This window comes from Podarcis liolepis, assembly GCF_965112155.1.
Source record: "Podarcis liolepis genome assembly, chromosome: 1".
Lineage (NCBI taxonomy): Eukaryota > Metazoa > Chordata > Lepidosauria > Squamata > Lacertidae > Podarcis > Podarcis liolepis.
In genome coordinates, this window is record NC_139554.1 from 89,802,625 (window position 1) to 89,827,470 (window position 24,846).

Here is a 24,846-nt window from a genome sequence, read left to right on the forward strand (position 1 = left end):
AACCTAATGATAACGTGGCAGAAACGGTATTTAAACCAGGTACCTTCTCAGTTTATTGTTTCAGTTGCTTTCAGCCAGGGCTGGATTTAGGTTTGATGAGGCCCTAAGGTAATGGAACGCTTTGTATGTCCAGCTGTCCTTTGTCAACAACAAATTGCCGCTGTTTTTTGTGTTGAATATATGATATGTTAACTGATGGACCTAATTGGTATCTAAAGCAATTTGCACATAACAAAATATGTACATCATAGGAGCCTACACAACACAAAACACTGTTGCTGTATGTAGGCTTTATTTGTTTTTTATCTTATATTTTGGAAATGTACATCCAGGTGTTTTTCCCCCTCTAATGTTTTTTTGGGGGGAGCCCCAAGAGAGTTGAGCCCTAAGCTATAGCTTGTTTAGCTTATACATAAATCCAGCACTGCTTTCAGCCTATAGCAGTATCTCTGGCTTTCTTGTTTTTTAGTGCAAGGGCTATGTCCACTCTCAGAGGCAGAGGCAGAATACTTCTGAATACCAGGTGCTGGGCCCTGCCAAGTGTGGCATGGGATGCTGCGCTCAGATCGTGGGCTTCCCAGCGGCATCTGGCCCGCCAGGTGTGAGAACAGGATGCTGCACTGACTAGGTGGGACCCGGCACGGCTCTTCTGGAGTCCTGGCGCGCAATACTAGCCCGCAACAACGATGCACTAAAGGCAAGAAGCGTAGGTGGGCGAAATGGATCTTTCCCTCCCATTAAGGAGAAGAAAAAAAAGATGGAGCGAAGGGTAGCCAGGATAGCAGCGCGTACACAGGGCAGGGATCTGGAATGCGCCGAGCTGGGAGCGGCGCGTGCCGTTCTTTGGCACCGATGATGGCTAGGGAAGCGCTAGCTTGGCTTTATTTGCGGAATAAAACCGCCGCCCCTCCCTTCTCAACCGTTGCTGGACGATCCCTCCAGCAAGCCCACGTGCAAACAGCCAGGGATCCCAAACGACTGAAGGAGCAGCGCGTCTAATGCCCCCTTAAGGTGCCGCCGCCCCCCCCCCAAACGCCTGCACCTTGTAAGTCCACCTTAAAAGCCAATTCATGGAGGGAACTGGAGAAGGACCGAACCATTTTCCTGAAGGAAGGTGGGTCCGCTCTTGCTGACCCCGATGCCAAAAAGACCCTCTCCGTCTCTTTCAGTCTTAAACAAACCCGTTCAGAAAAATAAAGTCTGCCAATCGCTTTCTTCCCTCCCCGCCGCCTTCCTGCGCGCGTTTGAGCCGATTGTATTTATAATCGTCCCGGTCGGCCTTTAAAGAACCCCACAGGGAGGTCGCTGTAGCTTTAAGAGGGTAGAGCTGGGCTGATTGGACTGCGGACGGGGAGGGGGCAGGAGAAGGCGTGACTGACGGGGAGGGGGCGGTTTCATGACCATCTTCTCCTCGGAGTGCTTTTCCAAAGGGATGGATTTACTTTGAAGAGAAAGAAGCGCCAACTGGAGCCAGAGAGCGGCTTGTCCTGGGACGGGCGAGGCTTGGGCCAAGCCGGGTGCTGGCGGTGAGTGACTTCTGGGCTGCATAAAGCGCAATCTTTTTTGTTTTGTTTTCCCCCACCGAGAGGCGATGCATGTCACTCTTGAGCAGAGTTCTGCTATCAAAGCTTGCGATTGTCAAACGCTGCACACCCTGTAACTTGAAGATCTCTCATTTCCAGAAATGTAGATCTCTCTTCGTATTAACTAGCCTGGCCAGAGTTATAATTCTACCCCTTCGAAGAGGTGCCAGTGAAGAACTTCGCCTGTGTAGCTCGCCACTTTCCTGCAAACTATTTTCTGTTCTTTAAATGACTAAATATAGTTCTGTTCGGATGACCTAATTTGTTGGGCGATATAGGGAGAAGCCTCTTTTTTGGTAACTGTTTAGCAGTACAGTTATTCGTGAGCAATAATAATTTATGCAGCATACTTAGGAATGCTCCCCCCCCGCGTCGTTCTGTGTTTACTCAGAAGCATGTCCCATTGTACTAAGTGCGGTTTGTTTCCAAGCTAAATTTGTACAGAACTGCAGCCTCCGTTGATCATAGTATATTTCACATGCCTGACCTTTATGCTTGGACTCTTCTCTGGCTGCTTTTGGAGATTCCTTTCAAGAATATACTTGTTCTTTTTTTTTTTTTAAAGGAAAATGCATACACCTCTCTTTTCTAAAAGATCATTGGCTCAAAAACCGAAAGCCTCAGAACTGAAGCTATTGGCCTGAAAGGTACATAATAAAGAGCTGGAAACAAAAACAAAAAGCTGCTTCACAGCAGGGGAAGATGAAGGAAATGAATGAATAGCAAGCTTATACCACAGTAGCATGCACGTTTACTCAGAAATAAGTCTCACTTTGTTCAATGGGACTTGCTCCCAAGTAAGTGGTTCTAGGGTTGCAGCCTTAACGAATATTTTTATTTGTACACAAAGAACAACTAGCATACGGAATGTAATGTCCTGACTGAAAATCTGGTCTCTAGCTAGGTATGAAACAGATTTCATGTTGAAAAACTCAGTCAGTAGTTAAGCCAATTCATATAAGCAACATAAGGCTGATCTACCAGATTGATTCTGTGTTGTGTTATGTAGTGTTGGGTTTGTCCTGAATCTGGCACTGTGGACTTGGCTAAGTGAAAATATGAATAGTTGGAAAGTGGATTACCCCATCTTTGCCCAATTTATTGTAGGAGTTTACAGCCGAAGCCTCTGTTCTTCTGCTCTTAAAGCAAGCCCCTGTCAGTCTTATTCTCAGGAAAGTATGCATAGGATTGCAGCCTTAAGAAAGTAACTGATACTGGTCATTGTTAAGAGTTCAGAAGGTGTATCTGTGCTTGACAATGTCAAAACAAGACAAGAATAGTTTTTCAGTGCATCAGATGGAATGGACTCTCATCCTCAGAAGCTTTTGTCACAGTAAACTTTTCAGCCTTTTTAAGGAGCTACTTCTTTTGTGTCACGCACAAAGTAATAGACTAATATGGTTATCCCTCTGAGGGTCGAAATGTGAAATGGATGAGGTAAAATAACCTTGTGATGAACTGCTTCTCTCAAAAAGTTGCATGTGACTTGACTCTTTGGCATGTAGCCATGTGACAGCATTGCCACACAGCCAGCTTGCAACATTTAGGGCTTCTTTACACGTGATTTTCCTGCACAAATATGACATGTACGTGGGGGGCGGGGGGGAATTAGCACAATGTGTTATGCCTATTCTATGCATTTGCGTCTCCTGCAGTGGCGTGCATGGAAACCGTCACCCCTTTGTCACAACAACGCTTCAGCCACATTGCAAGTGGAGCTGCAAACTTGAGCCTGTAAGAGGGGAAACTGTATGACTACATACGCCACATCGCAGGCATAGCCAGGATTTGAGGGGGGGACAGAACCGAGTTATCTGCAACATAATTTTTTATTTATTTACATGGTTTAGGGGGGCAGCTGCCCTCCCTGCACCCCCATTCACCACATGCCATGTTTCTGCCCGGATTCACTACTTCCATATTCTCAGCTGGATCAATTCAGAATGCACATTATTGCTAGCCCATTTTGTCACAGGACTAAAAGGCACTTTTGAAACTCATATTTGTGCCTTGCATGAATGTTTCTGATGCATGATGGAATATAGAAGAGATATGGAAGGTTTGCAAGCATGTTTCCTTTTGTGAAAAGACTAGAGGAGATGGATGGGAGGAACTATAGCCACCTCATCAAACTTGCAGACAGTTCTTGGACCAGTCACTATCCTTAGTTCCACAGTAGCCACTGGTACCCTCCAGGTGTGAGCTCCACTCCCATCAGCTAGCATGGCCAATAGTTGGGAATGATAGAAGTTGCTGTTGGCAACATCTGGAGGGCACCATGTTGCTTACCCTTGTTTTAGATTAATCTTTCTCACGCGACTATTGTAAAGTGGATTTGGATTTGGAAGAATGGCATAGTATAAGTAAATGAACTTTTAAACCAAGGCTTATTCATAATTTTAAATGCATTGCCTGTTTGTAGCTAGGGGTTTTTGTGTTGTTGTTTTTTGTCTAGCAGTTTACATCACTTTCACAAGAAAGTAAAAGTATTATTTTGTGGTGGGGAGAGATTTCTCTGCAGTGATGTGGAATGCCCTCCACTAAGTGGAGCAACTTGAGCCAACACTGATTTAGTCCAAGGTTTTATGACATATTTGTCTGCTCTGAGTATTCAGTCCGGATTCTTTAACCTGCTCTGCGATTGGCAGATTTTAGCTGCCTTAATTTGCTGTTGCTACATTTAGTAACTCTGTTGTATGGTTGCCTTATTTGTTTACTTAGTATCCATTGAGAGGAATGTGGGTATAAGTATTTTCAATAAATAAAACACAAAGACTTTAACACACTGGAGGATCAGAAGATACATATATCAAGTTGTTTCCACAGTTTATCCATGTTCAGGGTGGCTTGCAACATGAAAATAATAATAATTACTGCAACATAACAAAAGCAGTCACAATCAGTAAACCAAACATCAAAAATACGCAGCCAAACTGAACAATTTCCACATAACTCACAACAAGATCTAAAATAAAGATACAAAAAACCAACAAGAGTGCAACAGCCTCTGGTTTTGTCATTGGAGTCACTCAGGGCTCTGCCATCCCAGGCCAGGTGGGAAAAGGCCTGCAAGGCCAGGAGCAGGTCTTCCAGGACTCACAGCCAAAATGCCTCACACATGCACACAAGAGTATCAAGTCTTGGTGAAGAGTCGATTGATACAACTAAATAGACGGTTCATTTTCCCCAAAGACAAGAGATGTATGAAGGAATCCATTGTGCATGCAGTGTGTGACAATCAAGTCAAGAGTGCTGTAGTCAATAGAGTGCTTGACTGGGTTCAACTGCTGATTCAGCCACTAAGCCATACAGTATTTCACCAACCTGGGTCCTCCCAATGTTTTGGACTACAACTCCCATCATCCTTAATCATTGGCCATGCTTCCTGGGACTGATGGGAGTTGTAGTCCAAAACACCTGGTGGTCGCGAAAGGTTGCACTAAACTCCTTGGACGGCCTTGGCCCATTTACTGTGTCCTAGACTAACCAACTCACTGGGTTGCTGGGCGAATGAATGAGGATAACCTTCCATGGGCTGCCCTGATCTCCCTAAAGGTTAAATAGGACCATATGCCTCACATGAGTCTTTCTGTTCTGAGCTTCCTGTGTTCCTATTACACACACACACACACACACACACACACACACCTTTATCATTGGAACATTCTTGCATGGTAGGTTATTGTTAAGCAAGACCTCCTAGTGAGATTCATGACTTATATAGCTATTAGCTTTCTTGTTTTCACAGGCATTTATGCCTTCGTAGTATTGTATGGTGTGTGCTTTTATGTTTTCCTTTTTGGCAGCTTGTATTCTGCATGTTGCCACCTTTTATTGTTCATTGTGCTATGCCAAAAGCTGTAATCAAGTTTGTAATCTTCTAAGATCTATTGCACTGCCCCACCAAACCAGTTGGACAAAATGTTTCAGATTAAGATATGAGCCCACTTGCCAAATGAGGTCTCCTGATCTCCTCCTGAAGGGGTGGGGACCCTGTGAACCTCCAGATCTTGTTGGATCCTTACAAACTATGGATCTTCTTCCCTGAAGCTAGGACAACTCTTTGTTCTAAATATTTCCATCCTGCCTTTCTGTGAATTCTTTCCATCTGTTTGGAGGTGGTGTAAGACCGTCCTCATCCATTTAGCTCTGGATTTTTTAATTTTTTAAAAAACTGTTTTCTATAGTTCTTTAAGAAATTCTGTAGTAATGTACTTATGTTGTTGTGTTTTCAGTTTTAATTGGGGTTTTTTAAAAGACATTCACTATGAACAACTCTGAATTGCTGTGAAAGTGGTATAGAAGTATTTTAATTTTTAAAAATGCATTAATGAAACGTATTTCCCTATTAGGAATCAGTCCCTTGATAATAATAATTTAAAAAATGCACGTGTAGTGTTAGGGGGACTCTGTCAGCATCAAAAAGAAGCATTTATACCCTAAATATATTCAATACAACATGAAAGGTCCTGACCCTGAAACTGAATCTTCCCATAACATTTGCTGGAAATCGATGGACATTTTAAATGGCTGCAAAAATCCATTTGTGTGGGGCTGGGTTTCAGGATGGATGCAATTAAGAGAAATTAGCAAGGGAAAAGTTAACTGGCAAAGAAGTCCCAATTTGCCCACGGCAGTGAAATACTTCTGGCTGCCAGAACTCTCAGTATGGAATAAGGTGTGCTCTACAACTGCAGCATCTGCTTGGGACTAATGAGTCAGGCAACTAATGAATAGTTACCGTGGGTACACGCACAAAAAGTTGCTGCCCCCTATTATAGGGGGTCATATCCATCAGCCCGGAGTTGAGACTAGGGAGGTGCCAGACCATTGTAATGGAGTGGATGAGGACCTATAAGCTGAATCTCAACAAGATGGAGATGCTATGCTAGGTGCTTCTCTGGTCTGGGAATTAGGTAGCCCGGCTCTGAACATGGTTACACACACATACACATACACACACACACACACACACACACACACATATGTAGTTCAGGAGCACTTTAGATCCTGCTTTGACCCTGGGTGCCCAGTGGTTAGCCAGCTATGGCCACCACTCTGATAATCCACACTCTGATAATCTCTTGGTTAGATTACTGCAATGCACTGTACGTGGGGCTGCCCTTGAAAATGATTCAGCAGCTACTGCAGGTATGTTAGTATAGGAATGATCTCTCCATCTTCCTGCCAGATTCATGTCTCTTTTGTCCTGCCTGCTGACCTATGGAGAAAGAGCATCTCATCAGAATTGGCCCCCAGAACACTCTGCCTGCTGAAGGGGTGGCCTGCCAACTATTCTTAAATTTTGGAAAATACAGATAGGAGCTTATGAAATATATACTTTGTGGGTGTTCTAAATACTGAAGGTAGAATTCAACTTCACGCTGTTCCAATCGTTCATGCCTGCAGAAGCATTCCAGCTTGCCAGACAGAACAATGCTCCCCCCCCCCCTGTGTTCTTCTGGGCTTCTCCCTACCGCTGCCCCCAGGGCCAATTGCAGGGGAGAGGAAAGCCCCATGATGCAAGTAGAGGTCATTGCACAGGGCTTCTGCTGATGGGGCTGGTTAGGTGAATCTTACCCTCATATTCTTTAGATATTACTAATTTGCCTGTCTCCTAGCTTTGGGTATTTTATTTTTCAATTCTGCTAAAGCACACAAGAGTTGTCGGTTTTGCTATGTCTAGACAAAGAGGGTTGTGTCTTCAGCTTTGGCATGGTGTGACTTTTGCTGGTGGAGCTGCATTTGTTATAACCGTAAAAATGGAGAGGAACAGAAGGAAGTTCACTCCCTCGGATCTGGGTTCCGACCCACTGACTCATACTCTTAACAGCAAGGTCAGAGGTTATCATGCAGCCTATAGAAAGAAGATGGGAGTCTTGTATTACTAGGTTCACAAAGCAACCCTATGCATGCTTAGGTGGAACAAAGCTCTATAGCTATGGACTGGGGTGCTTGACTATGTGATTTGATCACCCCTGCCTGATCAAGGTAGGCCCTAACCCATCAAGACAAGTTTCGCCCCTCAATTCTGCTTACACTCCAAGTCCTCCTCTGCCTGCTAGCCTATGTCCCTTTCCCCAAAGAGGGATAACTCTGCACAGTTTTCCTCTCATTGCTAGTAGCAGGCATAAGGGAGGGCTGTATTTGGGATTACAGGACAGGGAGGGTGGGCAAAGGGTTAAAGCCCCCTAACCCAGTGCCATGCATCCCAGTCTACTCTGTGTGCAGGCTATAAACAATGCAAAGGCAAGCTACATGTAGTTTGACCTTAAGTAATAATTGACTCTGAACTTCTGTGTAATCTGTTGCAGAGTGAGATCTTGTCATTCTTATCATATCAAGAATAGCTTTGGTGACCACACACACACTCACGACTTTATTTGTCCAGGAAGGATGTGAAACCCAATTTCTGTTTACTAGCAGGCTTGCGGGCTGATTTCACTTACTCACAGTTTTACAGAGGAAGTGAACATTGCATAAAATAAAACGCCTTTCCCCTTTTTTCCTTACAAGAGAGAGAGAGAGAGAGATTCTTAAACTGGGTGGAACATCCCAAGAAAGTGAAAGGGGGTGGATGAACAACTGATCCGCAATCTGAAACAGCAAAGGGGTTTTGCTTTTTGCCTTTTCTGCCTTTATCGGCCCGAGAAATGTTAACAGTGTGAGGGTGGGGCTGCCAAAGAGACACCAGAGAGACATGAACAAAAATCAAACCTGATGGGTTCCGTCTGCCCAAGCAGCTGGACGCCAGCCCCGGCCATACGCAGGCTTGTGCTTTTAATTGGCAGCGGTGCATCGTGATGTAAGTGGAGAGCATGGAGATGATGAATCACGCTTGTAACTGGCACAGCGCCTCGCGTGTGCTTCCTAGCAGAAGATGCAGCAACAGGAGGCTAGGACTGCATGGAGCAAGAACTGCTCTGTGTGTGCCTCGGAAACTTCGTGCTATTCCGTGTGGAACAAATAAGTCATTATTGGGTGTGTTGATGGCTGAATGGGGGGGAGGGGGGGAATGAGGTGCTCAGCCATGTGATCACCCCCTACCTGAGTTCTTGCAAATAGATTTGAGGCAGGCAAGTATGTGTGTATGTGCATAATTATTTTCCATCTATATATGTAATGCAAGAAGAAGAATTCAGTTAAAAGCATCCATCACACACCATATATCAAAGGGAGCATCCATTAATAATATGATCAACTCATTATTCTGAGTTCTCCGGTGTTGTAGTTAAAATATGGAACTCACTTCCACAGGAGGCAGTGATGACCTCCAGTTTGGATGGTTTTATATATATATATATATATATAAAGACGAGACAGAATCGTGGAGGATAAGTCTGTCAATGGCTGCTAGCCATTCTGGAGACTGTGCTCTGCTTCTATGGCTAGAGGTGAAATCCTTCTGAACACCAGTTGCTGGAAATCATGCTGCTTGCTGTTTTCCATTTGGGGCATCTGTGAAAACAGGAAGGGGCACGATGATGGGCCACTGGCCTGATCCAGCAGACTCTTGTGTTCTTATCATTCCTTCTGTGTATATCCTTACTCAGATTTTAATTCTAGACTACTGCATCTTAAGAGACACGGGTGACACTGTGGGTTAAACCACAGAGCCTAGGGCTTGCCAATCAGAAGGTCGGTGGTTTGAATCCCCACGACGGGGTGAGCTCCTGTTGCTTGGTCCCTGCTCCTGCCAACCTAGCAGTTCAAAAGCACGTCAAAGTGCAAGTAGATAAATAGGTACCGCTCCAGCGGGAAGGTAAGCGGCGTTTCCATGCACTGCTCTGGTTCGCCAGAAGCGGCTTAGTCATGCTGGCCACATGACCCGGAAGCTGTACGCCGGCTCCCTTGGCCGATAAAGCGAGATGAGTGCTGCAACACCAGAGTCGGCCACAACTGGACCTAATGGTCAGGGGTCCCTTTACCATTACCTTACTGCATCTTACAATACCATACCATAGCACCAAATACAATAAAGCCCTTCTCCTTATTTATAATTGATTCATTTTTCAAAATTCAAATTCTGTCTGTACTTGAGGAGTTCCCTGCTGGATCAGACCCAAATCCCAACCTGGTCCAGCACCATCCTGTTTGTCTTTCACTTATATGGCAACATATAGAAAGCAGCTTCTTAGACTCTAGAGTCTTCCTCTGAGTTGGTCATAGGTTGGATGGACCATAGGTATATTGCAAAGCTAGAAGGAATCCAAGATGTCATCTGGCCAACTCTCCATCCCAAGGCAGAAGTCTCCACATACCAGCCAGACACATACTTCCCACAGTCCGGTATAACAAATCCAGCTTTCCAACATTTCAGACACAAGTATTTCCCATCCCTGTTATCTGAGATCCCTGCAGCAACACTGATAGTAATATGTCATGCCAGCAAAGTGCAGGATCTGCTCCACAATGGTGTTCAGTGGGGCTTACACAGGTTTGCAGACTGAAGGCGCTTGAGAAGGGTAGATGATTCCTGCTCTTCCAAAGCTGTGTAAAAATGGCAAGCTGCCTTAGCGTGAATGCCCTTTCAGTTACTTAAAACAGTCATTTGTGACATTTCGGTGTGACGCAACTCTGTGGAAATCTAAATGTGAAAAAAGGAAAAGAAAAAAAAGAACAGCTGAGTTTTCCTTGTGCAGAGTTTTGGAATCCAATGTATTTGTACTTGATTTCTGAAGATTGGTATGAGCTGTGGAAATAATAAGAGTAGAAGGGTATGCGAAAGTGTTTTTCTAATCTGTGCTATAATAACACACGTGTGTGTGTGTGTGTGTGTGTGTGTGTGTGTGTAAGGCAAATCTGATAAGTAATTCACTTTCAAGGCTACAAGGAGATCATATTATCCACAAGCTTGAGAAGGAACTTGAAAGGTTAAGGAAACATCACTCAGAACTATTGCTTTAAAGATCAAAGAGGCCGGACTCCTGTGAAATGCTGAGAAAGTAAAGAACACAAGGGACTGAGTCCCAATTTGAAACAGAACTTGTGCAAAAGCAGGAGATAAGAGAGCGGGCAAAAGCGGGGTGGGTTTTGGGACAGCATTTGTTGCGGCAGTTTAGACTTGCTGTGGAAATCTGGCAGGCAATGGGAGAGGAGCGGGGAAAGATCAATCACGCAAAACATGTTCTGTGTCTTCCTTCCGGAGTATCTGCTATGGACTCTTGCAGAAAGACCAACATATCCAGGACCATATTTCAAGAAGTAAAAATGCGGACACAAAAGGTTGTTGAGCTTTTTTTGGGCAATCACTGCCAGAGCCCAGGTTGCCAGAGCCTGAACCCAAACCACCCATGTGCACACACAAACAAACAAAATGGAAACCCAAAGTCCAGGGCATTTGCTTTAAAATGTAAAATTTATTCCAAATTGGCATGTAGGACCCCCAAAAGAGGACATGTCCAGGAATTCGCAGACATATGGCAACCCTACTTGGAGTCTTACCTATTTGTGACCTATCTATGCTGCCTGTTTTGTGGAAGGCAGCATGACAGTTGAGGCCTTCTAAGCTGGACACATTGCGTTCCTAAATATGACTGGCAGAGATGCTACCTCTGATATTACCAGCAGCTACTGGCCATGATAGCTATGTTTTACCTGCACTGTCAGAGGTGTTATGTCTCTGAATACCAGTTGCTGGGAGTCTCAGGTGGGCAGAGTGCTGTTGTGCAGATTGCAGGCTTCTCACAGACATCTCATCAGCCACTGTGAGAATAGGATTCGGGACTTGATGGACCACTGGCCTGTTCCAGCAAGCTCTGTTTTCCCCTATTCAGCTCCTTAGAATCATTGAGTTGGAAGGGACCTCGGTGGTCATCTAGTCCAAATCCACCCCTCACACAAGGCAGGATCTGCATTGCAGGATGGAATCAGAGCTTCCCTAGCAGATGGTTGCCTGCCTTTGCTTTAGTACTCCAGTAATGTGGAGCCTGCCACTCACTGAGCAGTCTGTCCCACTCTCTAACAGTTTTTACCGTTAGAAATTTTCTCCTGATGTTTAGATGAAGTCTGTTTTCCTAGTATTATTGTTGTTGTTGTTGTTGTTTAGTCGTTTAGTCATGTCCGACTCTTCATGACCCCATGGACCAGAGCACACCAGGCACTTCTGTCTTCCACTGCCTCCCGCAGTTTGGTCAAACTCATGCTGTTAGCTTCGAGAACACTGTCCAACCATCTCGTCCTCTGTCGTCCCCTTCTCCTTGTGCCCTCCATCTTTCCCAGCATCAGGGTCTTTTCCAGGGAGTCTTCTCTTCTCATGAGGTGGCCAAAGTATTGGAGCCTCAGCTTCACGATCTGTCCTTCCAGTGAGCACTCAGGGCTGATTTCCTTAAGAATGGAGAGGTTTGATCTTCTTGCAGTCCATGGAACTCTCAAGGGTTTCCTCCAGCACCATAATTCAAAAGCATCTATTCTTCGGTGATCAGCCTTCTTTATGGTCCAGCTCTCACTTCCATACATTCCATTCCTAGTATGATTGATTGATTGAATTTATATTCTGCTTATACCCGGAGGTCTCAGGACAGTTCACAGAAAAGATCAACATAAAACCCACAATATATAATCAAAATAAAAACAACAACCCAATAACCCCCCCCCCATTTTAAAAAGGAATAGGATGCCAATCAGATCAACCCAAGGCCTGGTTAAAAAGGAATGTTTTTGCCTGGCACCTAAAGGTGTACAATGAAGGCACCAGGTGAACTTCCCTGGGGAGAGCATTCCACAGACGGGGAGCCACTGCAGAGAAGGCCCGTTCTTGTGTTGCCACCCTCCGGACCTCTCAAGGAGGAGGCACATCAAGGAGGGCCTCAGAAAATGATCTCAGGGTCCGAGCAGGTTCAAATGGAAAGAGGCAGTCCTTGAGGTATTGTGGTCCTGAGCCGTTTAAGACTTTGTAGGTCAAAACCAGTACTTGCATTGGGCCCAGCAACTAATTGGTAGCCAGTGCAGTCCTGTTCTCTACAACATCCTAAGTCTGTTCCATCTTCTCCGTTACAGCAGATCAGATATTTGAAGACTGTTGTCACATCTCCTGGCTAAGCACACCCAACTCTTTCAACCATTCCTCATTCAGCTGTTTCCAGAACCCTGCCCTGGTCTTCCTCTGGACATGCTCCCGTGTCCGTAAGGATGTGGCTCCCAGATTTGAGGAAGGTGCGCCATATGCGGCAACATGCAGCATGAATCTGCAACCTCCTTTCCTTTTCCTGCCTTGGGATGCCCAGAGAGTTCAGCTGCAGCTGAACTGTTCAACATTCCCTGATATCCAGGCTTGAAACCCTGAGAGGTCTGGTTTTTTTAAAAAAAAAAACAACAACCCTAATAGTTGCGGTGTAACTCAATACAACATTGTAATACAATTTCTCCCTGCCCTCCCCATCAAACTGTGGCAGGATGGGGGTGGGATTTGCTGCAAATTCTTCACAGATGGCATACTTATGTGGGAGTCTGCATTTCAAATATGTTCATGTTCCAGGCTGTTTTAAAAAAAGAAATAGAAAAAAAGTGGAGATTTTTATTCTCTGTGGAAAATAGATCTGACTTTAAAATGCCTCTTCTCTTTCCCCCACCCCCATTCCAATTAAAACAACCATCCCCTTTCATTTCTTGCAATACTTAGCTCTAATCTACGTATACTATAGCTATTCTGAAAGGCTGTGTTATAATGTCACTGCCAGATTCAGCTCAGAAATGGTACCTGGTGGAAGGCCAGTTCCAAAACCTTTTCGTGCTTCTTTCAAGAGGTCCAAGTGCACCCATGGGTGCTAGAATGGGGAGGGGTGCTGAAAGTGCTGCTAAGTTAGTCACTAGATGGACTCGGAAGTTTCTTCTTGCTGTTCTTGTTTAGGAGATACAATAATGTTCTTGTCTGTCTTCCCGAGTTGAGCATCCTCCAAGCCTTACATGACAGCAGGGAGGAACTTTGACTTGGTGTGCATCGTCTCCTCCCAGTAATGAAAATGCATTATTAATATTCTTCATTAAATTTGTGTACTGCCCTTCATCCGCGGATCTCGGGGCGGTTCACAACATAAAACTGCAATATAAAACCCACAAAAGACATAGGAAAAATAAAAGCAACAGCAAACTAATAATTCCCTTCCCTCACAGCATATTTAAAAGGGCATTGGATGCCAATCATCCAAAGGTCTGGTTGAAGAGGAACATTTTTTCCTTGCTCCTAAAGATCTATAATCTATAACTGAACCTCCCTGAGGAGAGCGTTCCACAAATGGAGAGCCACTGACACCCTCTGTACTTCATGTGGAGGAGGCACACAAAGAAGGGCCTCCGAGGATGACCTCAGGGCCTGAGTAGGTTCATATGGGGAGAGGTGGTCCTTGAGGTATTGCGGCCCTGAGCCATTTAAGGATTTATAGGTCAAAACCAGCACTTTGAATTGGGCCCGGAAACTAACTGGCAGCCACTGCAGTTGGGCCAGGATTGATGTAATATGCTCAAACTGTCTTGACCTGGTGAGCAACCTGGCTGCCGAATTCTGCCCTTGTTGAAGTTTCTGAACCATCTTCAGAGGCAGCCCTACATATAACACATTTCAGTAATCTAACCTAGAATATTAGAAGAGCCCTGCTGGATCAAGCCAGCATCCTGTTCTCACAGTGTCCAGCCAATTGTCTTCCCAAACTCATTCTTCCAAACTCAGTGCTTTCTTTTTGTTGATGTTCATTGCCTTGTGTGTGTGTGTGTGTGTTTGCTGCCTGTGGTAGCTGTTTAGTTCTAGCATTCATGGCACTTTTATCAAGCTAGGAGTACCAGCACCTTCTCTTTTTTTCAACCAACCCTCCAACTCATACCCTTCACCAGAACTTCCCAGAGTAGGCTACAGAATAAGAAAACAATGCAGTAGAACACAACTCATAACCAGTCAAAAGCAGCTGCTGGAAAGGAGGAGAGTGCTATTGCCCTCATTTCCCATCTGTGGTCTTCCCAGAGACATCTGGGCTGCATAGACCTTTCCATCTGATCCCCCAAGAAACCACTTATGGGCTATTGGCCACACAACTCTTCTGTGAAATGTGCACTCTGTTCACTCTTGAGAGACTGTTCCATGAATGTCTATATAGTATATAATTTTGGGTGCTGTTGTCTACTGTCAATAAGCCAAACTTATTAATGAGCAGCATATTGCGTAGAAGGCAGCATGGCAGACCCCAGACATTGGCTGTTTTCCAAGCTACCTGAAAGAATGGTGCAAATAGGCAACAAAGCAGCAGTAATCCTGTTCAAATTTATATTCTCCACAGGAAAAATAGGATGTGGGCTGGGGGAGAAGCAATTTACATTAATCATCATCCTAGAATTATTCTACTGAAGGGTCTTTACAGCTTATGCTATTCTGGCTGTGAATTTAACTTGGCACCGTGTTGTCTGAAGTATAAACTAAGGTTGCAGAAAGGTGCCACAAGAATACCAAGTGAGGAGTATTTTATTACACTCTTATTTTCCCTGAGAGGCCCCCCACATTCCCTCTCCCCAAATCATGCTCTGTGTTGTGTTGTGAAAAGAGGGAGGCAACTCTTTGATGCCAGTCAGCGGAGCCCATGAAGGAAGATGTGGTTTCTTACTCACTTTTTTCCCCATCTAGCAAAACTGTTTTTAATTAAGCATTTGGGATTTGAATTATTAAATAACAGAGCAGTTTCTGTCTGCTTTTGTTCCCTAGCTAATGCGCCTGCCAGACCATTATTGACCTATTTTTTAAGAGATTGGATAATGAAAGCAAAATGGGGATGTTTTACAAACATGTGGCGGAGCAACCCTATCCCATTCCATATTTTTAAAAACTGCATGTGCTGGTTGTTTCGGTCAGACCTCCCCACTCCATCTCAATTTCAGCAGGGATATAAATTGCACACTACTCAAGGTAAAGCTTTGTTTGCTATAATCTTTTGCCGTGACTATCAACAAGCTATTATCCCAAATTTCTGAGGAATATTTAAACCCCCGTTTTCTTTAGGAATTCGCTAGGATGTTACTTTAGAATGTTCAGATGTTCACTTCTTATGTGGGTTAAGGTCCCCAGGAGATATTAAAGGTAAAGGTACCCCTGCCCGTACGGGCCAGTCATGACCGACTCTGGGGTTGCGTGCTCATCTCGCTTAAGAGGCCGGGAGCCAGCGCTGTCCGAAGACACTTCTGGGTCACGTGGCCAGTGTGACGAAGCTGCTCTGGTGAGCCAGCACCAGCGCAGCACACGGAAACGCCGTTTACCTTCCCGCTATAAAGCGGTACCTATTTATCTACTTGCACTTAGGGGTGCTTTCGAACTGCTAGGTGGGCAGGAGCTGGGACCGAACGATGGGAGCTCACCCCACCGCGGGGATACGAACCGCCAACCATACGATCGGCAAGTCCTAGGCACTGAGGTTTTAACCACAGTGCCAGGAGATATTACTACATCACAAAACTTAATGCCTTTAAATGGTTGAGATGGAGTTGAACGATAGAACCTGTGTGATAGCTGCACCAATCAACATTGAATTTTTTGGGCTTTCCTCCAGATCAAAAGCAAACTAAATCTTCTATAGTGCATGGCTTTGAGAAAAATCACACATTTGCCTCTGTTTTTCCAAATTGTTCTACCAACTCTTATGGCTTTGCCAAATACTTGCCACTCACAGTGTGGTTGTGTTCACTTGGGTTCTCTTTGTTTTGTGGGTCATTTCCCTCATATTGATGAGTCCATATTTGTAAGATGTATACACAGTGCATACCGCTTCCTAGTTCCTGTGTGCCAAATGTGTCTTTTACATGCCAGCAAAATAACAGCTTAACTTCCAATCCAATAAAGATGAAAGGAATTAAATGAACTAATAAGATTGAATTAAATAAAACTGAGCTGTTTTTAATTGGGTTACTACACTCAGAGCCCAACATTCCTCCAAGGAGCTTAGGGTGATATATATACTACCACCACCACCACCACCATCATCATCCATGGTTCTTCCTTCAGCACCCATCCATTTAATCCATACAACAACCTGTGAGGTAGGATAAACTGGGATAGCATCTGGCCCAGTGTCACCTTGTGACAGAGTGGGGACTTGAACCTGGTGTCCCAAGTCTCTTTGCTGTAATCGCTACACTACCCTCTCATTACACCTCTTGTAACTGTCATGTTACAAGAAGGGTTGAAAAGTACTTGCACAAGCAATTCCCCTTTTCACACTTTTGTCTTCAAAATATATACGTAAATGGTGCATCTTTTATTACAGGGAAATGCAGTCTCCTCCTTAGTCACTAAAGGTCCATGTTGTGTTATGGAATGCCTTTTACTGTACCTTGGGTTTAAGTTAGGGATGGGCAAAGATGTCAATTTCCATTTCTCCCGGTTTTTCCAACCTTAAGTTCAGTTCTCCACGTTTCCAAATCAGTTTGTGATTTTTCAAAAGTCCTTATGAAAATTCATCAGCATTTTGTTGAGAATTCATTCCTGACATTTTTGTATGCAGTTTTGCCTAATATATGCAATTTTACAAAACAATTTCCACTAATACAATGCATTTCCGTATATTCTTTCCACCAATATATTTGTGTTTATGCATGCTCTACCCTTCTATACGCAGTTTTGTACGCATTACTTGACTGGAGAAGTGCATTTCAAACTTTGGAGGAGGGATGTCCATTTCAGTTTGCTTATTGTGTTGGAAAGTTCAACTTTTTGAATTTCTCCTCCACCCCTAGTAACTTTGGATCCTTTTCTTTTCTTTTCTTTTCCTTCCCTTGTTTACTATATAATTTTCACAATCAGCCTCCAGGGACTGGAGTCCTTCCACAAATATAAAATTGTGTTTTTATTTCCATTGGTTAAAATAAATGTGTAGATAATGTTGTTCACTTGGTTTGACAGTGAATACTTGGAGGTACAAAAACTGCTGAATGTGACTAGTGGCTAAATGAAAACATGTTGTGGTAGGCCAAGAGCAATTCCTTTCTTAATCATCCCCCAAGGAGGTTTTGTATAATTTCATGTGTTTGTTTTAAAGGAACTCTGTTTTAAAAGCAGTGGCACGCGTCTCTGTTTCCTTTTGTGCTTTTCTTTTCAGCAGAGAGGATTTTCTGTCCAGGAGCTTGTCAAGAAAATGTCAAGAGTGGGCCTTCTTGGGTTGGTGGTCAAGGTAAAATACATTACACTGTCGACATCCATTAAGGTCAGGTGAAAATAAACCTCTGGAGGCAGATCTTAGCTGTGTTCTTGAAGTTTAGAAGTCTGTTGAAGCACAAAAAAATTGAATATATGCAGTTTTAGAGTGGGAGGAGAAGTGGATGTCCTTTATACACCTTCATGTGTGCACAATTGTTGAAACAGTTCCACATGCTGGTCCTAAAGGAACCAAAGATTAGGACCTTTTGATGTGAAGAGTATTGTTTTGGTTGGCCCAAAACATTTGACTGCCTGAAGTGGATGAACACACCCATTCCAAGTTTAGAAGCTGACTGGACTAGGAGTTGAGTTTGTTTTCCACGCTGGTACGATCAGCAAGTAGCACACCTGAGGATAGTAGGTTTGCTTAGGAGTTGGGTATGCTGCTTTAGACCAAATCAGGCCACTGGTCCATCTAACTCAGTACCGTCCACACTGACTGGCAACAACTCCCCAGCATTTCAGACAGGGAACATTCCCAGCCCAGATTTAGGGGACTGAACCTGGGCTTTTCTGCATACAAGGCAGGTGCTCTGGCTGTCAGCCTGGCTGTCAAGGTGGTGACCTGGCTGTCATCCTTCCCCATCCAGCTTTGGAGAGATGTAGGGCAGTCTGTGTGACACGCAAAGAATCAACGCCTTGCTGCTGCCCCTCGTCTTTCTGTCAAATGGTGGCCCAGTCCTCTTTTAGCCCCAGAAGCTGTTGACGCTTGTCTGCTCAGGAACACACACACACACACACACACACACACACACACACATTTTTGCAGCCCCAGATCGACAGCAAAACAGAAAGCAAAGGTTTATTGAGCTCTTGTGGGTCACAAGTTGCAGAGGCCTGCCTTTAGTACAGCAGTCTCTGCTTTCCCTTTAAATGATGGTTCTTAATATTTAATGCGACTCTGAGGGCACGTAAGCGGCCTGAAGCCACTTTTCTTTTGTGAACCAACCCCTCTTGCCAATTGGCAGAGGGACCTTGCATTCATAACAATAACAACTTACTGTTACAAAGTATATCCACTGGCAGTGTGCATGAACTTGTGATGCAAATAAGTTTTTCCTGTATACAGAACCTTCCATTCTCATCCTCAACATGCTGCTTTGAGTCTAGATCCTTTCTACCACTGTGGTGGCTACATGACACTTATGTGAAAAGCCACCACATACCGTATTTTTCCGTGTATAAGATTTTTTTACCAAAAAAGTTAAGTTTAAAATTGGGGCTCATCTTATACATGGGTAGTGCTAAGGGGTGTTTTCTTAATTTGGAGTCCCCAAAAATAGGGGGCGTCTTATACATGGGGGCGTCTTACACGCGGGGAAAGTATGGTAATTAGGTTATCCATGCCTTTTTTGTCCCTGCACATCCCCCAGGTGAATGAAGAAGGAGGAAAGTAATTGTGATCTTGAGGCAGGATTCAGCTCATGAGTCCCATCAATGGAAGCCCTCCATGGTGCAATTTCACCTTTCCTCCTCCATGCCCATCTGAAATTGACTATGTGGGGGTCAGGAAAACTGCCAGAGTTGGGGATCTGGCGAGCTAACATGCATGCCCAGACAGAACAATCAACAGCACGATGTTGAAGTTCTCCCTTGGTATTTGCACCCACCCACAAGATGGGTGGGGGGGTGCACCCCCCATTGCTGTAAGCACATCCACCCCTTCGGACGCAATGGGTTGTAATGTAGAATCAACCTGCATTGATATTTTTTTTCTGGAATGAAACTAATTTGTGAAAATGCTCTTTTGGGGGGACGTAAAGTATGCAGTAGGTCTAGATTGTATGTGTGCACGAAGCAACAAAATCAAGATGGCAGTGTACACTGAATGTTGAATATAATGTTGTGTGAGTGCAGCCCTGTGCTCCAACACCTAACGATAGAACAACAAGCAATCTGTAGTTCTCTTATCTGTGTTTACAGGTGGCTTTTGTTTTACGAAAAGCAGCTGCTTAGATTGCAATTTCACAGGAAGGTGGCAATGGTGGACAAGTCCATATAGGCCTTTCTGACAACTTGGTGATTTGCTGTTTTTGTTTGCTTGTAGTCGACTAAAGCTAAAATGAATTGAAACTTCCTTTGCAACAAGTGTGAGATGCCCTTGAGAGTCTGAGAACAGGTGAAAGCAGGGAGTCTTGAGCTTAAATAAGAATTACTGCTCTCAGAGCTGAAGGCACCTTTCTCAGCTACAGCTTATGTAAGTGATCAAGCCTGGAGCTGTTGCTAGGCTTTGAAACCTTCCAAGCAGAGTACAGAATTTCAGAGCTTTAGGTGTATGCGCATAAGGAGCTTTGCGGCGTTAAAAATGATTACGCCTTGTCCCAAAGTAGTGTCTAAATGTGCTCACCTACTATGTTAAAATCCATAATGCAGATCCCCTGCCAAACCACAAAGAGCTAATGAAAGTGTTAATAGATGCACATTTGAGAGCCTGAGTTCAGCTACCAGTCTATCCCTGGGATCCTGGAGCCATTCCTGTGGAATGAAAGGGTAGCTTGGAGGAGTTGGGGAGGGAGTTTACATTTCTGAATCACCTTCCCCGCTTCACATCAAAAACTTCCTGCATGCAGTAAAGCTGGCACACCAGGGAAAGGCCTGTACTCAGCAATAATAAATAAAATAAAATAAATTCAAAAATACATTTTCCCTTCGCAGGTACAGCCTGGGGTGGGGGGATGAGTTCAGCAAAGTGGAATAAGAAGTTGTCTGTGCATGGCACTGATTGGCTGGTGACTGTGATGTCATTAATTTCCCCATCCGGGAAGAAGTTTGCATGGGGAAGGGAAGTTGTGTTATTCAGTGAATACATGATAAGTTGATTGATAAGCCTTTGTGTGGCATTAAAAAATATGCGAAATAATAGATGCCTGAATTGTATAGGAGAAGCTCTTGGCCACTGCTCAGTTTGCTGCTTTGGATGCCTGTCCTTTTGGTTGTGACACCAGGTCTTGATGCATGAGCTCTTTTTAAAATATTGCATCTTTACACCCTCCTCCCATAAAGTTCAATAGACATACTACACATATAAAGTCTTTTTTGTGCAACATCCAAAAGAAATATCCAAAATAGTGACAGTTGTAACAGTGATCAAAGGCAATTAAGACGTTTCCCCTTGATTTCCTGGTGTTTTGAGGAAATTTGATCTGGAACAGCCAAGGGTGGTGAACAGGAGGGATTACTAATTCATTTACTAGAAAGCTGTGATTTCCAAGAGGGAACTTGCCCATTTCCAGGGATTGTGCTAAAAGGAAGGGCAGGGGTATTTTGGAATTCCAAGCAATTTCCTCCTTGTGTGGATTAGCTTTCTTTCTGTTACGTCTACATAGGCAGGCATATGGACTTCTCGAGTATCTGATTTCTTTCTCCTGCCTAGTTAATTCAAATCCACTGTGTCGGTGATTACTGCTGAAATGAGAATCGCTTCCTTTGCATTAAGTACTTTCATTGAAGGCGGTATCTTTTATTGTTTAAAAAAGGAACAATAATAATTTTCTCCAGGAGCAAAATGGAAAATAATATTTTTTAAATAATAATAATAATAATAAAGGAAGAAAGAATAGGGCACAGTGCAGCCAAAGTTAAGCCCTTTTATGTGTCATTTATTTCTGCTGGGGGAGGTCTAAGTGCAAATTTCACTGTCTCATTGAGATGTAAGGAGATTTAAAAAGTGTTTAATGAGAAAAGCAATGTGCTGCAATGGCCTGAGTTCTGGACCTGCACGCAGGGAACAGTGGGGCCCTCAGGGAAGGACTTTGGGGCAGAGGTCTAGGGCCACACTCAACAGGTGGGCCCTGAAATAAGGCAGGGCTGCCTTTTGAAAGTTATCATCTAAAAGCTGGGGCATTGTGGAGGGAATATAAATGCCTACAGGCAATTACCCATTTATTCATGTTTACATGTGACTGCGGGACGCGGGTGGCACTGTGGTCTAAATCACTGAGCCTAGGGATTGCTGATCAGAAAGTCAGCGGTTCGAATCCCCGCAACGGGGTGAGCATCCCTGCTTCTGCCAACCTAGCAGTTCTAAAGTACGTCAAAGTGCAAGTAGATAAATACGTACTGCTCCGGCGGGAAGGTAAACGATGTTTCCGTGCGCTGCTCTGGTTTTCCCAAAAGCGGCTTAGTCTGCGGACAAACATTGGCTCCCTCGGCCAGTAAAGCAGAATGAGCGCCACAACCCCAGAGTCGTTTGCGACTGGACTTAACTGTCAGGGGTCCTTTACCTTTGCCTTTTTACATGCGACTGCACACATCACCGCAAAACTGGAAGTGGCATGAAAAAGGGCAAAGAAGAGCATGAAAATGGCGTCTAGCCATCCCACAAGCTTTTGCAAGTGCAATCCCAGGAGCCTCTTCTGTCCTCACACTGAAGGTCTCCTGGGACACTTTTTAGTTATGCTAATTAACCTATAAGCAGGAGGGGTGTGTGAAATTGCACTCTCCACTCAGCCCTTTAGCTGCCTGTCTTCTTGGAAAGTTTGCAGCACCGTGACACTCTGATTCTGCCTACCACAGTAATTTACGGGGACGTGGGTTTTATCGCCGAAGCTATAATTTTGTGTTTCCCGAAATAACTGTTAAATGTTCATCAAGGAGCAAAGGCCTTTGGCTGTTCCTTTGTGCAATTCCAGGACTGTGTTTCTTCTTAAACGCATTCCACATAGATGGCGAAGCGAGAAAGTGCTGCTCTTTCAGCAGAGATGGAGAGGGCATCAGGTGAGGAGCTCTGGTTCCCTTATGTGAGATTTAGGGGGGTGGCAGGGGGAGAACAGCTGGCAACCGTAAAATGAGGTTAAGAATTGCCAGCATCATATGAATCAGCCTTGAAGGGTCATTCACTCTTCACAGGAAAATGTACAGAAGTGTTCTCATTTCAGCCACCAAGTTGACTTGTGAGAATTTTAGAAATGGCGGCAGTGAGAGAGTGGGGGCAGGAGTCATTGCCCTTGTTTCGAAAGTGGAAGGTTAAACAAATGCTCATTAGATTTCTCCCCACCAACACCCTTTTCCTCATATGCATCCAGGGCTTTGGGGAAAACAAAAGAACAGATTTAGGGAGAGGAGAGAAGTTTGGGCGCACAAATATAAGCCATAGGTTTTTTTTAAAATAAACCAGTTGAACTTGAACAGTCATTCAAGCCATAGTTTGGGACGAACGGACCATGTCAGTTTTACACATGTTCACATGTCCATTCTGTCCCATTTTTGCAGTAATTTGTGATTACTTTTTTTTTTTAAGTGAAAACTTGCATTTAAATATATATTCATCACAATCTTAAAAACATATTTCTCTCTCTCGATGTACACAATTTGAAACAGATGTAATCCTAAAATATGTGCTTTAAGGTACTTTGCCACCTCTTTGAGCCAAGATCTGCATCTCAAAATTCAGAGGAATCCAAAGGATTGTTGCGTTTCACCAATGTATTAGTCTAAGACATTTGAATTTGGTTGGTTCATTTAAATGCAGCCTGAACAAAGTTTTCCACTGTACTTAGCAATGGTTTTCAAACCTTTTGTCCTCCAGGTACATTTTCCACATAGATCTTTTCCACCGTGGGTACCTTTATGTACTTACCTTGAAACCACTATGGATTACACAGCAAGTTCTGGGGTGCATCTAGGACACATACTTAGTTAACAAATGGGTGTCATTGTCCATTCTTATTCTGAAAGGCAACTCTAAAGTGCCCATTTTCTTATTTCCCATTTATCACTGATACCATGCCTGTAGTTCCACTGATTGCTTTAGCCTAGACATGTGTTGAGCTGCTGGCAATAACTATAGAAGTAGATAGAGACTGTGCCTCTAGGTCTAATGAACAGCTTTCTCATTCACTCCAGCATTCATCCCTGGGTCTGAAACCCTTCATTAATAAGGCTGAAACACCCAGGGAAGCAGAAACCAATATTGATAGTCCATCACTTGGCCTCCCCTTTGCCCACCAGTCTGCTGCAGATGCACATTGCAAGGGCAGATTGACAATGGGAGAGAGAGAGCAAGCTCCGTCTTTCAAGGAAGCTTGCCCCTCTCCATTATTTGTTGTGATTTAATTATTAAATGTATAGTTTAGCCTGACTTTTGTTGTATGAACCCAGGGAGAGTTTCAATGCAATTTAATCAAAAAAAAATCCATTCTAAACAATTAAGAACATTTTTTTTAAAAAAAATCCACTAACATTCATTCATAAAAACTAGCGGTGTGCCAAAAAATAGTCCTTTTTAAATAATAATAATAAAAACAATTTCCCATCTATTAATGAGAAAAAAGATTTAATCTGAAAATTCTCAAAGGGTGGAGAGAAAATGCCAGTGACATTCTCATGGATGGGATGCAAGCTGTGTTGAGCTGACCCTACTTTCAAGGTGGCTGAGGGAGGTCTGTGAGTGTTGTTTTGTTCTGCAAATTACGGTATCTCTCCAGGGGTCTGTACTCTGCAGCATTCTTAAGCGCTCACCTTCCCTGAAGACCTCAGCTGGATGGTACACCTGACAGCTTTTTGATGGTTGTTTTAAAATAAAGTTGTTGGGTTTTTTACTTTTAAAGAAATGCACGTGGAACATTTTTTGGGGTGCGCAAAATGCAAAAGGAAAGACTTCAATTAAACAGTATTAGTGAGTGCACCAATCTTAGGCGTTTGGTAGCCATCCTCCTTGGCTTTCCACACTTCCATTAAAGCTCAGGAGAAGATGCCACAAAGTAACTCTTCCCATGGTGATTTTTGAGATCAAGAAGGCTGCTGAAGTACTCACACACACACCAAAAAAAAAAAAAAAACCTCAAGTGGAGAGCATGCACACCCCACCTTTGGCCACCGTGCCACCTTTGGCCACCGTGCAACAAGGCATAATAAAAAAAAACCTCATACCCAGTGAATTCTAAAGTACCATTAGAATGAGACCAAAAAACAGAAGCCACTTTTGAACTGAAATAAATCTTTTGATAAACTGGAGGGCAGGTTTCAGCCCAGCAACTAATAAAAATGCTGCTTACAGCTCCCAGTGGCAGCTGCAGCTAATGTCCCATAAATGCCCCGGCAAACAGGCAGGTCTTTTCCTGGTGCCAATATGCTGTAAGCTCTGGCACCAGAACTGCT

The 24,846-nt window shown here is 43.9% G+C and overlaps 1 protein-coding gene across 3 annotated transcripts in view; it reads left to right on the plus strand.

Moving 5' to 3' along the window:
* The first annotated feature begins 1,367 nt into the window (after positions 1-1,367).
* MRAS (muscle RAS oncogene homolog) overlaps positions 1,368-24,846 on the plus strand; it is a 45,389-nt gene continuing 21,910 nt past the window's right edge. Inside the window, exon 1 of one of the 3 annotated variants that reach the window (XM_083491467.1) lies at positions 1,368-1,526. The gene's annotated coding sequence lies outside the window, so the exon portion shown is untranslated. Of the gene's footprint in view, positions 1,527-17,698; positions 17,723-24,846 lie in introns of those variants that run through there. The other 2 variants (XM_083491469.1, XM_083491468.1) reach the window with 2 other exon arrangements.